We start from the raw sequence: 20581 nt of genomic DNA, 5'->3' as shown, positions 1-20581 counted from the left end.
AGATACCTAAGTAGATATATTTTTGGTATCCTGAACAGAAAGGGAAAACAGAGTAAAATGTTAGGTAAATGGAACAGTGGGCTCAAAGTTTTATTTAAGATGTTTCTGACATTGTTGTTCACATTCTGTCTTTGGCAGACAGTTTTAAAACAGGCAAGGGTGTTTTCCAGCATGAAATCAGCTCCAGAGGCAGAAGTTGCTCACTGTAGGTCATGGAGACTGGAAAAGAGAAAACTAAAGAAACTGAAAGTTTCCTTTTATTCATATAATGTTTCTATTGTCTCACTAAACTTATGACTGGCAAGGTATCATCTCTTTAAGCTTGTATATATGCTGGTACATAACTTCCCTGAAAATTACAGTCCCTGAAGGTGTTTCACATCTGAATATATTTTCAAGCCCTCTTGGGTATGTCTACACTAGCTCATTAATTCGAGCTAGGTAGGCAAATCAGGCAAGCCCGGATTTAAATATGCTGGGCTTTATTTGCATGTTCCCGTCCGGCCGCCATTTTTAAATCTCCCTTAGTCTGAACTAACTGCCTGCAGCTACACGCGGCAGTTTAAAGTTAATCTGAACAAAGTCTTTAGTTTGGATTAACTGTTACTCCTCATGTAGCCATGTGTAGCTGCGAGCAGTTAGTTTGGACTAAGGGGGATTTTAAAATGGAGCCAGACGGGAACATGCAATTAAAGCCTGGGATATTTAAATCCCGGGCTTCATTTGCAACTCCGGTTGCCTGATTTGCCTACCTAGCTCAAATTAACAACCTAGTGTAGACATACCCTTTTAGTGCTTGAGTAACTCAAATGTGGAGTAGTTTTACAAATTCCAACTTTGAGCAGGTTTGTATTTTGAGTTCCCTGTTCCTCTTTTTCTGAACATTCATCAGAGTCCAACTTTATGTCTTGTAACTATCTGACCTGCCTTTATCTATTGCAGGAGTAGGGAATTCTTATATAGAACATGTGAGAACAATCAGAAATGCTGTTCTTGTGAGTTTAGATTATATTTTCCCTTGGGTCTTTTAAACAGCTCTTCAGATTTGATCTCTATAAACTACTATTACCAACCAATGTTCAGAGCAGATTCCAGTCAATTTTTGTGTTGGAGAGAGAGAGGAATTACAGAACTGTGTTTTCTCTCTGATAGGTAACTGCACTATAGTTCCAAATCTGTAATTGTTGGAGTTCAAAATTCAGGCTGGATTTTGGATATAACAGACAGGGAACAGAGGACTCTAATTCTACATGGACAATTCAATCTTGAAACTCGGGTCTAAAATTTCTTAGATGGAGATAAAAAAGTTTAAGTCTATTTATTGCTACAACATTAATAATCACAGAAGACTACAATACCACAGCTTTACTCAGCTGTGCAGGATAAAGGAGAGTAAATTCTCTCACTTTCTTTACATACAAGTAAGGGCAGCATTAGAAGCAGTGGAGAGAGAATAGGGGCTATTTTTGAGGCCAATGAGAGAAAGAGAGTGCAAGTCTGCCATTCACTTATCCAGAATAGCTAGCTGGATACCCAGGGAGGGAAGAATGGATTGTTCCTCCTGAAAAAGGATGATTTAATTACTCCCCACAAGACAGGAATTGTGATTCTCTGAGCAGCATCACAGGTACATACCAACCCTTACACAATCTAGCCCATAATAATCTTCAGTGCCAGTGCAGAATATACTGCTTCATGTGGGAACATTCCTTTCCATCTCTAGCTATGTAAGTATATGGCCACCGTCAATGCAGTACCTTAGCACCCCTCAAGTGTTTAAAAATAGAAATAATACCAGTTTCTTTACTGTTTTGTCAGAAAGTTGGTTTTAATGTTTTAACATACCCTCTCACAAAGCCTCAGATGAAAAGGAGCTGTATTTTATATTTTCCATCTGTCCACCTTCAAAATCTGAAACAAACAAGTTTGCCATTTCTTCCTCTTCACAATGAATTCTAATATTGTTCACGGGCTTCTATTTTATCAGAAATTGTACAAGGCTTGTCTAGTTTCTGGGATAGTGTACAAGTCGTAATGAAAACCAGAAGCAGGTTAAACGAGCTAATAATAAAGACTTCTTGGGATAGAAAAGAGTTGTCAGTCATCTTCAGGTAATTCTCCCTTAAAGGAAAAATGGTTGGTTGTGTTAATTGGCAACCTGATTGAGCTTCAGCAGGGTAACACAAACCTTGAATTATCCCTGATGGTTTGTAAAATCACTGCTAATGAAAATAGAATTCTGCACTAGCTCTACAGTTGGAACTAAAAATACCACCCTGGCCAAAAGTACATGTAACTCTGGCAAACTCTTCCTCTTGGCCTCTTTTGCCACTTTGTCTTTTAGGAAAGCAATTTCAGTTTCAATTTTGCTTAAATAAAATTTTTGGCTGTTATCCAGCTCAGTTGCCTGCTACCTTCAAAATGAATTACTCCTAGCATAGCTTTTGATGCCGACAGACTTATGTTTGCTATGTAAACATTTGTGGAAGCTTTTACTTCAAACAATAGACCTTGAGATGTATAGAATTTTTTCACAGTGGCCTCTAGGCCATTAATATACTGAAAAATGAAAACATATTTAAGAATTAGGCCTTTATCCTGCAAAAACATACAGGCTTAACTCTACTCATGTGCTCAAGGAGCTGAACTGACTTCAACAGGCCTGATCACATTCAGTTATCCATGTGCATAAGTGTTTGTAGACTTGGGATTTTGTAGAACCAGATCCTCAACGATATAAATAAGCAAAACCTTAACTTCAGTGAAGGTGCACCTATTTATATCAGCTAAGGTTATGACTCCTAAGGTACGTCTACATTGCAAAAACAACCCTCCACAGCAGGGTGCAGGGCAATAAAATCACAATATAGATGTTTGCAATCAGATCCTCATGGGATCTCAGAACTCAGGAGCCAGCCTGAATTCAGAATCTGAACTACAGTTTTGTGGCTCCACATCCCAAGCTTATGAGCCCAAGTCAGCTGACATAGACCAGCCACAGGTGTTGTACTGAAGTGTAGACATACCCTTTATTAGAAAAAACTTTTCCTGGTTAAGGTCAACAGAACTTGAAAGAAAAGACTTGTTCTCTTTGTTCCTTTACTTTACCCAAACTACTGAAGCAATACTTAGGATTTGTCTTCACCTATAATATCCCTGCTATTACAATCTTGGCTATTTCTTGACAAGAGCCTATTAAAAATGCAAATGGTGTGGCAGATTTGCATGTGGATGAGATGTGCCTGTGCTCACTTTTACTACCAAGAGTTCAATACTCTTAATATAGCCACTGCTCTATAGAAATTCCAGTATAAAATCCTGTGTGTTGTTTTCATTACACATCATCTAGGAAAATGGATTTCACATCCATTTTATATTCTATCAATACATAAGAAGTATTATGAACACTTTTGACACAAATATGTGCAAGACACCATACGGAACTGATTATTTTGAGAATTTATAATCTGACCTGATGCTTGGCATAGTGACTGCAGTTAACAGGAATCTTTCTACTAATTTTAGATCAAGATCTAAGAACTTGTTCATCTTTGGCGTATATATATTTGTATATTATATATCAACTCCAGACTTCATAGTGTCAAAGCAGATGGTTTTAAACTATGTGCCTTCCTGAGCAATAAGTCCTGCAAAAAGCAGAGAAATGACATTTAATAACTGCAGAAATCTTTAGGATCTCAATCCTTTGGGTTTAATTTGAATTGTATGAAAAGCCTACTCGTCAACTCTATTCAAATAAGTCTGTACATGTGAGCTGGATGTAATTCAATAGAAACTTCCAGCTACATAATTTACTTGGCACGTATACATTCCAATGAAAACAGAGGAATGGCCATCAACCCTAATATAATTGTAATTTTTTGTAGAACTTTTAGTTAAAACACAATTACTTTATTTTGCCTTAATCATTGACACTAACTTGGGAGAGGAAAACCTAGTAAAAACAAGCATATTTGTACATCCATGGAATTCAATGGAAGTTTTGTCCTTGGTTTCTGTGGGAACTAGGACTGGGTCCAATTATAGTGCTGGTAATGAATGTGTACATATCACTTTGAAAATGTAAAACACTATAGTAGTGGTATTAGGAATTACTACTTCTATCACTTATAATGCCTTTTATTTTTATGTTGTAATACTTCTCACATACACCACTGTGCTTTCTTGTTGCTGCCTGTTTCAAAATAGCTAACAGAACTCATGTGGTGCTGAGAAGAGCATTAAAAAAAATAAAAATATAAACAAACAATACCCTGAAAGTCATTAAGAAAATAATTGGTCTTGAGGAGAAAGTTATTTTTCAGTTTATAAACAGTTTTCTTACAACGCTTCCCAATTCCAGCATAATAGGGTGCTGTCAGAAGCAAGAAAGAACAGGGTCCAATCACTGTCCTCCAGATAATTTACCATCCCATGTTAATTCCAATGTTAAATGTAGATGCTTTGCATTTTGAAACCATGTGAATCCATTTGCAGCATCATTACAAATGAACATTAATCTTCAACTATTTCCCCTAATGTGCCCTTACATCCAATTTAAAAAATTATTTCTATATTTATTAACATTTCAGAGGGGGCCCTTTATAAATTAACATTTTATAATCAAAATCAGAGAGCACAAGAGGGTTGTAAAGCACCCCTCAGTGTTTAGCAGCTCTGTGCCATCAGTCTCACACTGAACAGCCACCAAGCCATGTTATGAAGAGACAACAATAGTGCTCATCCTCTCATATCTTATTGCTGAATAAGGTCATCTTTTTAGCCTACCCACCTCTGCAAGTACAGAACTGTAATGGCTCACAATATATTTTCTAGAGTTTCATACAGCCTGGTTTTAAAAGTCTCAAGAGATGCAACTTCCACTACTTTGCCTTGAAGAATTATTACACATGCCAGGACCTCTCACGGTTAGGAAAATTGTACAGGCATTCAGTTTAAATTTGTCATTAGAACATCAAGGCTTCATGATAGTAGGGATTTCTCAACATTCCAAAGCCTCTGCAGCATCCATGCTCCCAGAATATGCTACATGATTTCTGCAAAACATTCAAAGCAAAATACAAAATTTCACTTTGTTCAGAATGTAAAACAAATTATTACACTAAGTGAACACCCCTCTCTTATCTCAGTAAGTGTTTCAGAAACTAAAAGATAAAATTTAGGTCATGTGTGAATTCAGCCCATATTTTCTCAAACTTGCAACAGATTAATCACTTCCTTCTTCTTCCTCCCTATCCTTTGGTTCTCACAGCCCTTTTGCCCTATATAACTTAATAATATTAGAAGCATATTCCAGGAGTCCACCTAGGGGAGATTTTCAGTTCTACAAATGGGAATTAAGCGGTCAATTTCCAATGACTTTCAGTAGAAATTTGGCAACCAGCTGCCCTATGTGCATTTGTCCCCCAAGTTGTCCTGTCACTAGAGGGAAATTTTGGCTCTAACTAGCCTAAGTTGATAGCATTATGTGTGGCTCTCACTCCTATAATTTTTGCTGTCAGAAGCAGCACAATACTTCCTGGTATGATTGAGGAATTGTACACACCTAACAGTTAAAAGGTGGGTTGGATAGTCAAAATGAACTGACCTTCTGGATTTTGTTTTGAGGAATGCTAGTTCAAATGTTCACATCAGGCCAATTCTAGCTTTCATAGTTGGCTCATGTATAATAAATGTTGCCGACAGGCAAAGACAAAGAGGCTGGGCATGAGAGGAGTGATAACATTTTTATGAAACAAATCACATAACCCCAAATGTTCACCAAGATTTTTAATCAGTTTCTTACCTCTATTAGAAACCCTAATCTAATATTATTTTGAGGAAAATTTTGTGTTAAAATACATTGATTATATTTATCACTGACAGGTTTTCATAGATTCAAAGGCTGTTTATCTGTCAGCAGACTCACTAAGTCCTACTTATATTTTTATTACATGTTTTCTAGAGAAACACTGCTGCTACCTGAAAACTAGAGAGATACCTAATAATGACACTTGTAACAGGGTCAGGCCAGGGAGCTGCTGCAGAGAAGGGAAAAAGCAGCCCAAAAGGGAAAAACCCTGTGAGAAGAAGCAGAGAACTGCAGCCCAATTAGATGCAGCTAGGAGGGAGCTGGCTCAGGCAAATTGGGGTCAGCTGACTTCTCTGCTGTCTGTCTGAGGGCCTTTAAAAGCCTCAGCAGTTGGAGGCTGGAGAGGAGAGTGAGAGGATGAAAGGAAGGTGGTGGAGAGACAGAAAGGAAGAAATTGGAGGCTGTGTCTAGACAGGCCAGTTTTTCCAGAAAATCAGTCACTTTTCCGGAAAAACTTGCCAGCTGACTACACTGGCCACTTGAATTTCCACAAAAGCATTGACTTCCTACTGTAAGAAATCAGTGCTTTTTGCAGAAACAATATGCTGCTCCTGTTCAGGCAAAAGTCCCTTTTGCGCAAAAGGGCCAGTGTAGACAGCTCAGATTTGTTTTGCGCAAAAAAGCCCCGATCACAAAAATGGTGATCGGGGCTTTTTTACACAAAAGCGCGTTTAGATTGGCCACAGATGCTTTTCTGCAAAAAGTGCTTTTGCGGAAAAGCGTCCAAGCCAATCTAGACGCTCTCTTCTGCAAATGCTTTTAATGGAAAACTTTTCCATTAAAAGCATTTCCGGAAAATCATGTCAGTCTAGACGTAGCTGGAGAGAATAATTTTGACCAAAGTTAGGTAAAGGCAACTAGGGAGGAACCTGTGGGCCCCTGGCTGGGCTCCCTACCATTGAGACCTGCTGTAAAACCCCCAAACTTGGCGGCTAAGGGGAGGAGGCCTACCCAGTGGTGGCTTGGAGAAGAGGGGCCCTTGCCACACATTTAAAGATTGCATTACTTCTAGTTTATGTGTAAGTTTCCATTCACAATGCAAACTGTAATCTGAATTTCATTACACATAGTCAATTGCATGCTTTATATGATGTGAAGTTGTGGGGCTTGGACTGAGGGTTACAAAAATGCAATGTCAACATTTGGGCTACGTCTACATTGGCCCCTTCTTCGGAAGGGGCATGTTAATTTCCAACTTCAGAATAGGGAAATCCGCGGGGGATTTAAATATCCCCCGCGGGATTTAAATAAACATGGCCGCCGCTTTTTTTCCGGCTTGGGGAAAAGCCGGAAAAAAGTGTCTAGACTGGTGCGATCCTCCGGAATAAAGCCCTTTTCCGGAGGATCTCTTATTCCTACTTTGAATAAGAGATCCTCCGGAAAAGGGCTTTATTCCGGAGGATCGTGCCAGTCTAGACACTTTTTTCCGGCTTTTCCCCAAGCCGGAAAAAAAGCGGTGGCCATGTTTATTTAAATCCCGCGGGGGATATTTAAATCCCCCGCGGATTTCCCTATTCTGAAGTTGGAAATATACATGCCCCTTCCGAAGAAGGGGCCAATGTAGACGTAGCCTTGGGGTTGGACTGCAGCCCAGGTCCAAATAACTACACTGCAATTTTCAACTTCCAGCCTGAGATTCATGAGCCCTGAGCTGGGAGTGGAGTCCCAGGTGTGGAGCCAGGCCCCACATAAAACTTGGAGATGCTGCAGCATCCCCCACATCCCTAGTTCCCTCACATATGTTCACAAGTAGTCTAGTGCCTTTTTTTTTTGTACTGCAAAGTAGAATAAATGCTGATAACAGATTTTAACAATGCTTGCTACCAAACTGGCTCTGAATATGGTTCTCTGTGCGTGTACAATATAGGTTTGTATGCATTTCAGCTAACCATTTTTAGCCCTAGTTCCAATCTGAGTTGAACTGCAGTTAAATTAAAATATTGCTGAACATGACTTGTCCATGTCTGAACTTTCAGATAAGATATACTTAGTTCAGCATCACTTCAACTGTAACTATTGTTATTGCCATTGTCAGCAACGGTTCCATTCTGTAGTAAAGAAAAGGCCTAAGGCCTTGTCTTACTTATGCATTAGTTCAGTGTGTTTCTGATGAGAAAGTGCATGCCCAAAAAGCTTTGCACAAAAGAGCCAGTTTAGACAGCTCAGATTTGTTTTGTGCAAAAAAGCTTCAATCGCCATTTTCATTTTGCCATTTTGCCATTTTGTGCAAAAGCGCATCTAGATTGGCACGGACGCTTTTCTGCAAAAAGTGCTTTTGCGGAAAAGCGTCCATGCCAATCTAGATGCTCTTTTCCGCAAATGCTTTTAATGGAAAACTTTTCCGTTCAAAGCATTTCCGGAAAATCATGCCAGTCTAGACGTAGCCCAAGTGATCCCTCTCCTGTCATCCATTTCCATCCTCTGAAAGAAACAACAACTAGGGACATCATTCCTACTCATCCTGTCTAATACGTATTGATGGACCTAACCTCCATCAATTTATCTAGTTATTTTTTTAACCCTGTTAAAGTCCTGGCCTTCACAACATCCTCTGGCAAGGAGTTCCACAGGTTGACTGTGTGCTGTGTGAAGAAAACTTCCCTTTGTTTTAAACCTGCTGCCTATTCATTTCAGTTGGTGATCCCTAGTCCTTTTCTTCTGATAGAATTACAATGATTTCTAACATATTTTCAATGTGAATTAATGTGCTGGAATGAGTAGAGCATTCCCAATGATACCAATCCAAAATTGTCATGAGTCTGAATGTTACCAAAAAGTAAGATTGCCTAGATCTCTGCTTTAAATAGCAGAAATCATTTTTGGTTAGCACACAATAAAATGAGAGAATAAGGTTGTTTGGATAGGCATCTTTCCAGGCGTGATTATTGAGTCATAACATTTTTCAGGGCATATATCTGTTATGTTGCCTCATACTGTTGTTTTTATCATTGGTCATGCATTTTCTCTATTATCCTCCAGTTGCATATTTGACTATAATAAGTAGCTACGAAGTGTGCTGTATAAGAGCTGGTGAAGTGCAATTACTCTTTTGAACATAACTTCTCAGTCTTCATCATTTATTTTCCAAAATGCCCATTTCTGACACAGTGGCACTAAATCTATTTCTCAACCAACGCACACAAGTTAATCAAATTCTGGAACCCATCTGCTGTTGATAGCAAATGACAGGCAGCCTACCCCCCAGATAAGCCGTCGTATATTCAAAGTATTGAAGAAGAAGAAAAAAAGGTAAAAAGTTATGAGCGCAAAGTGCAAGAGAATGAGAACTCATGCCTCCATTTGTCACTTACATTGTGCTCAGAAAACTTGGCAATAACCTGGCTTCCTGCTTCCTTGGGAGGTGGGGGAAGGAGAAAGCAAAAGGATGTTTCCATTCCCTTCTCTTATTCTGAAGCAGGTGACATATCCTTCCTCACACTGTGGATAGAATTTTCACAGGGTGCAAGTAACATTCTGATCAAATGTGAGGTCATCTAAGGACAAAACCACATTATATGGAGCAACCTTAGTGCACTCAACAACCAGTGGTGCTAAATGAGTTATGGTTAGAAAAGTAGAAAGATTTATGGTTTATTTCTTTCCAGCCATAATGTGAAATGGATGTAGATGCATGTTCCAAATAGCACATACTTTTCTCCTTTATATCTACAATTATTTTACTGCTGTATATTCAGACTAACTTCCAGTGACACAGAACAGTTGAGCTACAAGGCACACTCTGGCTTTATTTACCCAACTGGGAGTTACTCGATTTAATTGTAATTAGTCTGGATTTACACCAGTGCAACAAAGCAGTATCTTGCTTCCTTTTGTTAATTTGCCAATCGGTCTGACTAACCTGAAAATGATTTCCTGTACTAGTTTTCATACAGGTCTATTTTAATGTCACCCCAGGACAAGGGCCAGGAGGATCACTATGCCAGGGAGGAATCACCTGAGGAGGACAAACCTCCTATTTGGTCTTCTGTAGTTTTTCTCTTTTCATCCCTCTGTAAATAAATATTTCCCTTTCCCATATTCATTGTATTATTCTGATATGTTTGCGTTGACTCCAGGGCATATGGAGCGGTGGAAGAGAATTTCCAACCTCTAGGGTGGAAGAGAGCTTCCCTGCCTCATTCCTGAGAAAAGGCTAGAGCTGCTGCAGAGCTGAATCTATAAGGATGCTGGGGCTACACATACATACACCGAAACTGTTGGAGAATGGCCCCCGCATACTGCTACTTTCCTTCAGTCTTGTAACAGCACAGAATTTCATTAGGGTCAGGATCTTGCCATTTTTCCTAGGATTTGTTTAATTTTCTTTTCAGAGCAGTTCTGCAATGATAACCTCAGTGAAAAAATAGTGTTTTCTCCCCTCCAACTTCAAATGGCTTAGAGTCAGCACTAGTGAATGTGGTCAATGAGGTACTAAAAGGCACTTTCATTGTACATAATATTAAAACCTCAGGGACCAGAGGAAATGAAAGGCAGCTGCCGCTGGTGGTGATACAGATCTGTAGGTCCCTGATGACCAGCTGGTTAGAAGTACAGACTGTGCTTAGAGGCAGTGTGTGTGCTGCCAGACCATCTCTGTCATGTCCCCAAGAGACACCACTAAGCTAAAACAGTAAGGGGTATCCATCATAAAGAAGCAGGGAAGGATGCCATGGCATGCCTTCTATAATGGTAGAGAAATAGGGAAGAGAAGCTTCAAATTTCACAAAGGCAGGCGCTGTGTCAGTGGAGATTTAATCAGATGGCAAGCTTTCTTGATTATATATTCCAATGTCAGCTCTGAGGTGCAGACAAGCCAATATTCCAGTCTCTCCCTGAGGTTAGACTGGAGTCACGAAAAACATAAAATATGAATACAGAAAGCTGTAATCCTTATTTGCCAGATCAGAAACGTTTAAGATCACATACTATGCTTGAGTTGCCTTTGTATGGAATGTGATGCCATCTATGCCTTGTGTAGATTCAAGTCCCTTATTTTTGTATTTCTTTTTGACACAGAAAATGTTAGAATTCAGCAAAGTGTGATGATCCCCGTGATTGTTTATAATAATCAGGCAAATAAAAATAACAAGGTTGAACCCTGACATAATATAATTGTAATATAATGAATTAGTGAAGCATACCCTCTTTTGGAAACTTACTATTAAATGAAATGGTGGTGGGGGGGTGAAATAAACTAACTCCTCTGGTTTGTGAAACAACTACAGGTTGAACTTCTCAAGTCCGGGACTCTGGTCTGGCAACATCCATGGTCCAGCAAGACCATTGATGTCCCTGGATCAGAGCCCTGAGGGCCAGGCAGGAGTGAGCCGGGTGTCTTATCTTATTTGTACCAGTGTGAGATCAAAATCAGGGCTAAAGTGTGATGATGTCATTACCGAGGCAAAAGCAACTTCAGTATTTCTCTTTTCTTCTATCCTCTAGCCCCCCTTTACCCACACAAAAGCAATATAATGGGGAATCAGAGTCATGGCATTTCTCTAAATGGCATGGCATTTTTGTTTACATTTGTGAGTCATGTCTATGAGATAACTGGAGCTAATTTAATCCTTATCTGTGAGATTCCACATGTAGCAGTCCAGTCATTATAAGAGTGTGGGAATCACTATATGAACCATCACATAATATATGCAAATTTCACGGACTCAGACAAATACAAAGCACAAAAACATGCAAACAAAGACCATGTATTGAACTGTCAGGAATAACTAAGGAGAAGCATGGAGAAAAATTGCAAACTTCAATCTCAATACTGCAAGTGATAAGAGCCTCAATGGAGCCGCATTGACTATCAGTTGCAAAATCAGAGCCTGTATCTATAGCAACATATAGACCTAGCACTTACAGGTTCTCTTGTTTATAAATTGTGTATACACCACTAGAAATAACACTTTTTAAAAACAAATTATGCTTAACATCCTTCATAAATCTTGAAAAACAGTCATACCACACACTAACTGCAATGGCAGCATGGAAAGCAAAAGCATAGAAAGGCTGAGAAGCCTGAAATGAGGGAGAGGTGCTCTTGTTTGGATGGCTCCTATGAATTCTAGTCTCTAAGGGTATGTCTACAATGCACAGCTACCTAGTATCTACACAAGCCGCCCGTTATTTTGAAATATTTTTTGAAATAACGGACATGTTTGTTTGCCATCCTGGTAAACCTCATTGCACGAGGGATAAGGGATAGCTTGAAATAGTACATTATTTTGAAATTTGCCACTGTATAGACATGCCAAATACCAAAATAAGCTATTTTGAAATAGATTTGAGATAAGACACACAATTTGCCTAGTTCCAATTGCATATCTTATGTCGAGTTTAGGGTGCTGTGTAGACGCACCCTAAAAGATGAGAGAAACTATTAGCAATTCTATAGAAAGAAACAATCTGCTAACAGACAGTCAAAACTCCATCTCTAGCCAGGACCAGTTGAGAAGGAACTGAGGAGAGTTCTCCTGTGTAATGCTACTTAGCTTTGTTGTAGTAGACCATGACCGGGGGTGGAGGAGTAGTGTATGCGCAGGATAAAATTCTCTGATCAACAGCACAGCGACACTACTCAAATAAGAAGTTTAATACATTGGTGGTTCAGCTGTGGCTTTTAGCTGCAACCCTGAGTAGGGAGCAGTGTGGCCCCAAACTACTTCAGGGGAGCACTGTCAGAGATTAGGGTTACAGAAGACACAATCTCTCAAAATATAGGAGGGCTGCGTCTAGACTGGCAAGTTTTTCCGCAAAAGCAGCTGCTTTTGCAGAAAAACTTGCCAGCTGTCTACACTGACCAGCTGTCTACACTGACCGCTTAAATTTCCGCAAGAACACTGATGAGCTCACGTAAGAAATCAGTGCTTCTTCTGGAAATACTATGCTGTTCCCGTTCGGGCAAAAGTCCTTTTGCGCAGCTCAGATTTGTTTTGCGCAAAAAAGCCCTGATCGCGAAAATGGCGATCGGGGCTTTTTTGCACAAAAGTGCGTCTAGATTAGCCATGGATGCTTTTGTGCAAAAGTACTTTTGCGGAAAAGCGTCCGTGCCAATCTAGATGCTCTTTTCCGTAAATGCTTTTAACGGAGAACTTTTCCATTAAAAGATTTGCGGAAAATCATGCCAGTCTAGACATAGCCAAGGAGTTGCGCCCTGTGTGCTTGCCTGTTAGATGATGCAGACCACCCCTCATCACTCTTGTCCAACTTTGCAGGGGGTTTAGGGGGTTGTTTAGGCCTTACTTCATCCCCACGCCTTTTTAGATGCTTAGTCCTCTCTGGAAATACAAGAGCAGGGCACAGGGGCTGAAATCGTGAACTTGCTCCTGCAAAGGGTACATCTACAAAGTTAATTCGAACTAACAGCCATTACTTCAAATTAACTTTAATAGCAGCTTTTTAATTCAAAATAGCGGAGTGCTTAATTCGAACTAGGTAAACCTCATTTTACGAGGAGTAATGCCTAGTTTGAATTAAGTAGTTCTGATTAAGGGCTGTGTAGCCACTTAATTCAAACTAGCTGGAGGCTAGCCCTTCCCAGGTTCCCCCTGGTGGACACTCTGGGCCAAACCAGGAAAACTCCTCTCCTCTCCCCCAGCCCCGGGGCCCTTAAAGGGGTAGACTCTGGTCAGACCGCACTTGCTAGAGCCAGCCCTGCCAGCAGTTTCTGCCCCTGGCCCAGTGGCCCCAGGATAAGCCAGGCAGCCAGTGACAGCGAGCCGTCCCTAGTCCAGTCCCCCAGCACCCAGGGGCCATAGATGGCACGCGCCCTCCTGGATTAGTGTGGAGGTCATGGACCTCATTGAGGTTTGGGGGGAGGCCCCCAACGTCTATGATATCTGCACTAGGAGGAGGAACACTGCCGTCTACGGCCGGATAGCAGCCACCATGGCCTGAAAGGGACAAAGAACTGTGGCAGGTGTATGCCAGGGCCACCAGGGGTGGCGCTGCAGCAGGGGCTGCCACCTGCTTCTACTTCCCTGCCCTTGGCCAACTCCTGGGGGGGTGGAGCGGTCCATGCCAGCTCGGGAGGCAGCGAGCCAGGACCGGAGGGCCCTGACCCGGGCGCACCGGAGGGGCCGCCACCAGCTGTTCCGGCACCAGAGTCAGCAGGGTCATCCACGGAAGCCATACCGGGTAAGTGCCAGCACTATACCTTGCCCGGGGGGGAGGCAGGGAGGGAGACCAGGGACCGCACACATGAGCCACACTGTACACAACACAGGGGCATGGGTGCAGTCTTGGGACAGCTCCCAGTCCCGGGGAGAGCCAGACATCCTGACCATGGCCTCAGTGCAAGCACAGCGGCTCTGACGATGCAGGGCACGGTTGCCCTCATGTTGCGGGGGGTGGGGAGGGGGGACTGGGCATCATCCACTGTGTCCCCAGGAAGAACTGACCACTTCTCTTCTTTCTCTACAGCTACACCAGCTACACCAGCTGCTCGTGCAGGGCGCACCACCCCACCCGGGACATACTCCCACACCCGCGGCCTGCTCCGGACCACCACCATGCAGCAAGAGTAGAAAACTAACAATTTCTGCTGCAACCAGCTAAAAGAAGAGTTTTCTGTAGTCTATAGTAGAGTACATTTCATTGGTCCATGCAAATTAAAGGTATAAGGCATTTTTTTTCAATCTTCTACTGTGCCCTGGTTATTAGACACAGATGTCCGCTAATGACTGTTCTTTGTTTACTAGATTGACTTTTTCTCCCTGGAGGGAGAAGCAAGGAGCAATTCAGCTAAAGAAGGTCCATCTCTCAATTTCTTGTTTTTCTTAATGAGAAAAAAAGTCTCTTGAAATGTGGAGTAGGTTAATTGAAACAGCTGCCTCTTTTTCAGTTAATCAGCTCTGACCTCACCAACAAATATCACCTTTGTCACTGGAAGTAGTCGCTGAATTTGTAAGGGAGAATGTAAGTGAGCTAGCCAAATCAAAAATAAAGTTGTTCCTCCTGCAGATAATCAAGGGAGTATTATTGTGATAAAAAATTGCTTAAAACAGGCAGTTTAATAGAATGAAATAGGGTTTGTATATTACAAATGGAAGAATATGAGAATGAAAAGGGAGATGAGCTTGCAAGATAGGCACATTAAGACTTAAATAGAAAAAAAATTGAATCTCTTTTGCAGTGAAAAAATTTGGAATGAGATTTTATTTTAGACTGGACTGACATTATGAAAGAATATTCTATCTTCCTCAGGTGACATTTTTATTGGAGGCATTCATTACTAAATACAAAGGATGCTATAAAATAAAATCCCCGCCTACTAAAAAATACCTACTAGCACAAACCGTCTATAAATATTTCACTACTTAACACATACTAGAAATTAAAATTCAAAACACTTAGGAGTGTGCTTTTACAGCTCCAGAGCTGTTTCTATAACGGTAACACGCCATGCACATTCTGTTTCACATAGTCACATTTAATTTTCCTGAGCATAAGATTTGATGACAAACAGCAATACTAGGACAGATGCTCAGCAAGGGAAAAAGAAATCAGCGTAATGCTATTGTCTCTCTGATTTTTTAAAAAAATTGTCCTTGTTAGTGTTACATACTCCAGGAAACAAAGGGCTTGGTTCACATTTGTGTTATTCCAGTTTCCTGCCAGTGTAACTGCTAAAATCAGAGTCACACGAATGTAAATCTGGAATAACAATGGTCAGATTATCCTGGCCCATACTTCATGTGTCTCTTCTAAAGAGGAGGTAGGTCAGTTACAATCAGTGCGCAGCATTTGGCTCTCAACCCTCTAGCCCTTGACGCATTTAGCTCTGCAGATCCCTGAATCAACCTGCAGTGTTGGTTATATGGCAGCTGTCACAATATTATGTCATTAAAGGAAAACTAAAAAGGGCTGATTTGGTCTAACAGATACAACTGGGCAATAAGAACAGGAAAAAACATGTAAGCTTTTTATGCAATAAAATAAAGACAAAGATAGCTAATCTCTTCAGACTATCCTAGACATTTAATAAGTGATAGTTAACTTGGCCTCTTGTTCATAGTAGAGAAGAAGCTGCCCTTTATGTTAAGGGAAACTTAATTAATGCAAATAAACAGACCACAATCAAAAATAGTATGTTGCACAATTTACTGGGATCTAAAGAAAGTTAAGACAGTATAAAAGCACTTATATCATTGAGTTGGTGTATTCTATTCTATAAGTGTGCACAACCTATTTTAGCTAGAAGAAATTTAATAGTAGGAAGAAAGTAAAATAGAAATCCTCTAAATCCTCAAGAACTAAAGCAAAGCCATTTTCTATAAACCAATAAACTTGGACCAGTAACCTAAACTATTTAACAAGATATCATTTCTAATTACAGTCTTACAACCTGGGATATCTGAAGCTAAATCCATTGAGTGAGATCAAAGAAAAACTGTTACACAAAAAATGGTGTCATAGGCAAATAGCTGAAGCCTGGTTCTTTGTTGTTACAATTTTTAAAGCAGTTTGATCTTGTCCTAATAAATAATAAATAAATAAATAAAAATAAAGCTTGTTGATGCTGCTGCTATATTACCCACAACGTCCAGGGCTTCATGTCTGCCAATTCCACTTGTCTGTTTGTGTGACTTGACTGACATCAGAAAAGAAAACGTTTTATTGCCTGTCATTGATAATGTCAGATTTGGATCTGGCACTTCTCAGAATTTAGTCTTTGGGATAGGATCTGATTTCAATTACAAAGATGAGGGGAGAAACTGTATTGACAGCAATGGAATTATTCCCTATTTATATTCACGTAACTGACAACAGAATCTGGTTTGTAATATCTATAAAACAAAAACATACTGCAAGGATTCATATACTAATAAGTACAATTTGGTGGAAATCAGAATTTTTTTAAATTAAAGACTAATCTTTTTTCCCTTGGACAAACTCATTGAGATACCAACCAAAATAATCTCATTGAGTCCAGGCCTTTACCCTGGTCTTCACAGTCCAAATATTCTTTTCATGGCTTGAATGTGCAAATCCTCCATTTGCCCTTTTAAGTGGATGGTGTCATTGTTTATTATTCTGCCAATTTTTTGTTGAACTTGTAGTTTTTTCAAGAGTTGACCTGTGAGAAATGGTTATAAATATTAAAAATCAGATTCTCCACTCAGTCGCACCAGTTTTATATATCAGTCAAAACTCCAGTGGAGTAACAACAGAATAAACATGGTGTAACAGAAGGGATGATCAAACACTGAGGCTGTGTCCAGACTGGAAAGTTTTTCCACAAAAGCAGAAAAACTTGCCAGCTGTCTACACTGGCCGCTTGAATTTCCGCAAGAACACTGACGATCTCATGTAAGAAATCAGTGCTTCTTGCGGAAATACTATGCTGCTCCATTCGGGCAAAAGTCCTTTTGCACAAAAGCTTTTGCACAAAAGGGCCAGTGTAGACAGCTCAGATTTGTTTTGCGCAAAAAAGCCCTGCTCGCGAAAATGGCAGTCGGGGCTTTTTTGTGGAAAAGCGCGTCTAGATTGGCACGGACGCTTTTCCGCAAAAAGTGCTTCTGCGGAAAAGCATCCATGCCAATCTAGACGCTGTTTTCTGCAAATGCTTTTAACGGAAAACTTTTCCATTAAAAGCATTTGCGGAAAATCATGCCAGTCTAGACGTAGCCAGTGGGTAGATCTAGACTACAGGCTTTTGTCGACAGAGGTTTTGTCAACAGATACTGTTGACAAAGCCTCTGTCAACAAAAAGCATCTAGATTACAGCCAATTCTGTCAACAAATCAAGCTGCTTTTTCAACAGAGATTCTAGATGCTCTCTTTTGAAAAAGCACAATGTGGATGCAATAGCACCTTTTGTCAACAGAACTCTGTCGACAAAGGGCGTTATTCCTCAGAATGAGATTTACCACCATCCACAAAACTTCTGCGTTCTGTTGACTTACTGTTGACAGAACTCGGTGGTATGTAGACGCAGGTATAGTTTTGTTGACAAAAGTCCACTTTTGTAAACAAAAGCCTGTAGTCTAGACACACTCTGAGTATCTGCAGCTTTCTAAAAGATGACTAAGGGTAGCATGATTCATATTTACAATTATTTGTAGAGTGATAGATTAAAGAAAAGGGAAAGCAGGATTTAAGAATGAATAATAATAAGAAGTCATAGGGTAAAATTGAATAAGGGGAAAAACAGATTGGAGAAAGATGGCCTAGTTTCAACTTGATCTGTTATATTATGCCTGTATATGTTCATTCATCTGCTGTCAAAAGTATTATAATAAATTATATTATCATTCGTTATGAAGGTATATCTTAGAGACACAGAACCTTTAGGAATAACATCATTTTTTAAAAATAAAAACACTTTGAACCTTTATTGAACTTTAAGGCTATGTCTACACCAGCACCTTTGTTAGCATAATTTGTTGCTCAGCAGAGTGAAAAAAAACACACTACTGAACGACATCAGTTACATCAATAGAAATGTCAGTATGGACATCCCTATGTCCGTGGGTAATACTGTGCCACTGACATAGCTACTGCTGCTGATTTAGGTTGGTTTAGTTATGTCAACAGGAGACATCTCTCCTGTTGGCATAAAGCAGCCACAGTGGAAATCTTATAGTAATGCAGCTGCACTGGTACAGCTGTGACACTGTAAGCTCTCTAGATATGGCTTCACTCAGTTAAATCCAAGCTAAAATTGTACTAATAGCAACACAAAATGTGATGCTTAATTAGCAGGAATATTGCCTGAAACCAGTGCATTATGCCTTTATTTTTAGCCAATTTCTACCAAATTGCCCCCCCCTCCCCTAACTCTATCTCAACAGTAAACTGGAAGTCTATGGGAGAGGTGGATGTACTCTGAATGTCCACATAGCTCTTGACCCTTTTTCCTGAGACTGCCAATAAGAGTACCAACCCTATTAGTCATGTACCATGTGAAATTGAACTGAAACTATAGATAAACACACACACAATCCACATACTGTATAGTCTTTGTACAAATGCTTAATCTGGAAATTCCCAAACTTGTTTCCCCATGTTCCCATTGATATCTCCCTAAGTTTTCCAGACCCCTTTTATTTCCAGTATTGCCTGTATGCCTCTGCCATCATGAAAACATTCCCACCAGCATGACATTTCACACGTGGTGCTTCTGAGGTCACACTGGGCAGAGGGTGCCAATTTAAGAACAAAAATGGTGTCCTCCAGGCAGCAGAAGTGATGGAACACTGGCCCAGAATATCTCAGCTTTGACTCAAAAGACAGATCCCTGCATAACCTGTAGCAGGCTCCCAGGATTTTGGGGACCTCATTTTGGGAACACCTAGCTTTTATGGTTAGAAAGATGCTCATTTACAAAATAGAGCAAAAAGCATTATTCTCTGTGGTATAATATCCTAATTAGTTATCACAACGAGTGATATTAAAAATGAATGTCCTGACCTAAAAGAAGGGACGGATTGCACTCTCAGCAGGTTGGCAGATGACACTAAGCTAGGGAGAGAGATAGATGTGCTGGAGGGTAGAGATAGGGTCCAGAGTAACCTATACAAATTGGAAGATTGGGCCAATAGAAATTTGAGGAGGACGGAAGAATCCTAAGCACTGTTACAGGCTGGGGACAAGGTGGCTAAGCAGCAGTTAAGCAGAAAAGAACCTGGGGATAACAGTGGATATGAGTCAACAGTATGATCTTGTAGCCAAGAAGGCTAACGGCATATTAGGGTCCATTAGGAAGAGCATTGCCAGCAGATCTAGTGAAGTGACTATTCCCCTTTATTCAGCATTGGTGAGGCCACATCTGGAGCACTGCATCCAGTTCTGGGGCCCCCCATTACAGAAAGGAAGTGGATATATTTGAAAAAGTCAAGCAGAGGGCAACAAAAATGATTGGGGGGGCTGGAGCACATGATTTATGAGGAGAAGATGAGGGATTTGGGATTATTTAGTATACAGAAAAGAAGCGTGAGGGGGGATTTGATAGCAGTCTTTAACTACCTTAAGCGAGGTTCCAAAGAGGATGGAAAGAGGCTGTTCTGAGTGGTGGCAGATGACAGAACGAGTAGCAATGGTCTCAAGCTGAAGTGGTGGAGGTCTAGGTTGGATATTAGGAATAACTATTTCACTAGGAGGGTAGAGAAGCACTGGAATAGGTTACCTAGGGAAAGTAATATAATCTCCATCCGAATGGGTTTTTAAGTCCCATCCTGACAAAGCCCTGACTAGGATGATTTAGTTGGGATTGGTCCCACTTTTAGCAGGGAGTTGGACTTGATAACCTCCTGAAGTCTCTTCCACCCCTATGATTCTGTGAACATCAGTACTTTTTTATATTTGCTGTAATTAGAACAGGAAATACTGCATTTTCTGTAGCAACCACAACAGTAAATATTACTATTTTCAAATGTACAGTGCACAATGCCACCAATCATTAGGAATATTTGGACCCAAGTATGCTTTCAGTATTAGAATTAATACTGTAACACATGGGTTTTACCACAGTTGCATTCAATTACTGCTTATCTAGAAGTTAGACCATTCATCCACATTTTCATTGGCTTTTTTGGGGAACAGGTTTTAACTTAAATGAAATGTTCAAAGTTCAGTGTTATCATATCACTACAATGTTGCTGTACTAAAAGTTACTGTCTAGTTTATATAAAATAATTATGTTTATAATACCAATGGACAGTTGAATTATCTGATGACAAAAGGGTCTCATTTGTAAAATGACAC

The 20581-nt window shown here is 40.3% G+C and overlaps 2 long non-coding RNA genes across 8 annotated transcripts in view; one reads left to right on the top strand and one right to left on the bottom strand.

Annotated features, from left to right (window-relative positions):
- Positions 1–20581, top strand: part of LOC142827856 (uncharacterized) — a 112023-nt gene that overhangs the window by 48986 nt on the left and 42456 nt on the right. The gene's annotated exons all lie outside the window — the stretch shown is intronic.
- Positions 1255–12796, bottom strand: LOC112545820 (uncharacterized). The gene is made up of 4 exons (XR_003089358.2): positions 9184–12796; positions 4793–5057; positions 3473–3647; positions 1255–2121 (listed from the first exon to the last, which is right to left on the bottom strand). It is a non-coding gene; the product is annotated as an uncharacterized LOC112545820 (long non-coding RNA).

Source organism: Pelodiscus sinensis, chromosome 3 (assembly GCF_049634645.1).
Source record: "Pelodiscus sinensis isolate JC-2024 chromosome 3, ASM4963464v1, whole genome shotgun sequence".
Classification (NCBI taxonomy): Eukaryota; Metazoa; Chordata; order Testudines; family Trionychidae; genus Pelodiscus; species Pelodiscus sinensis.
Note: the sequence above shows the minus strand (reverse complement) of the source record. Positions and strands in the feature narration are given on the sequence as shown.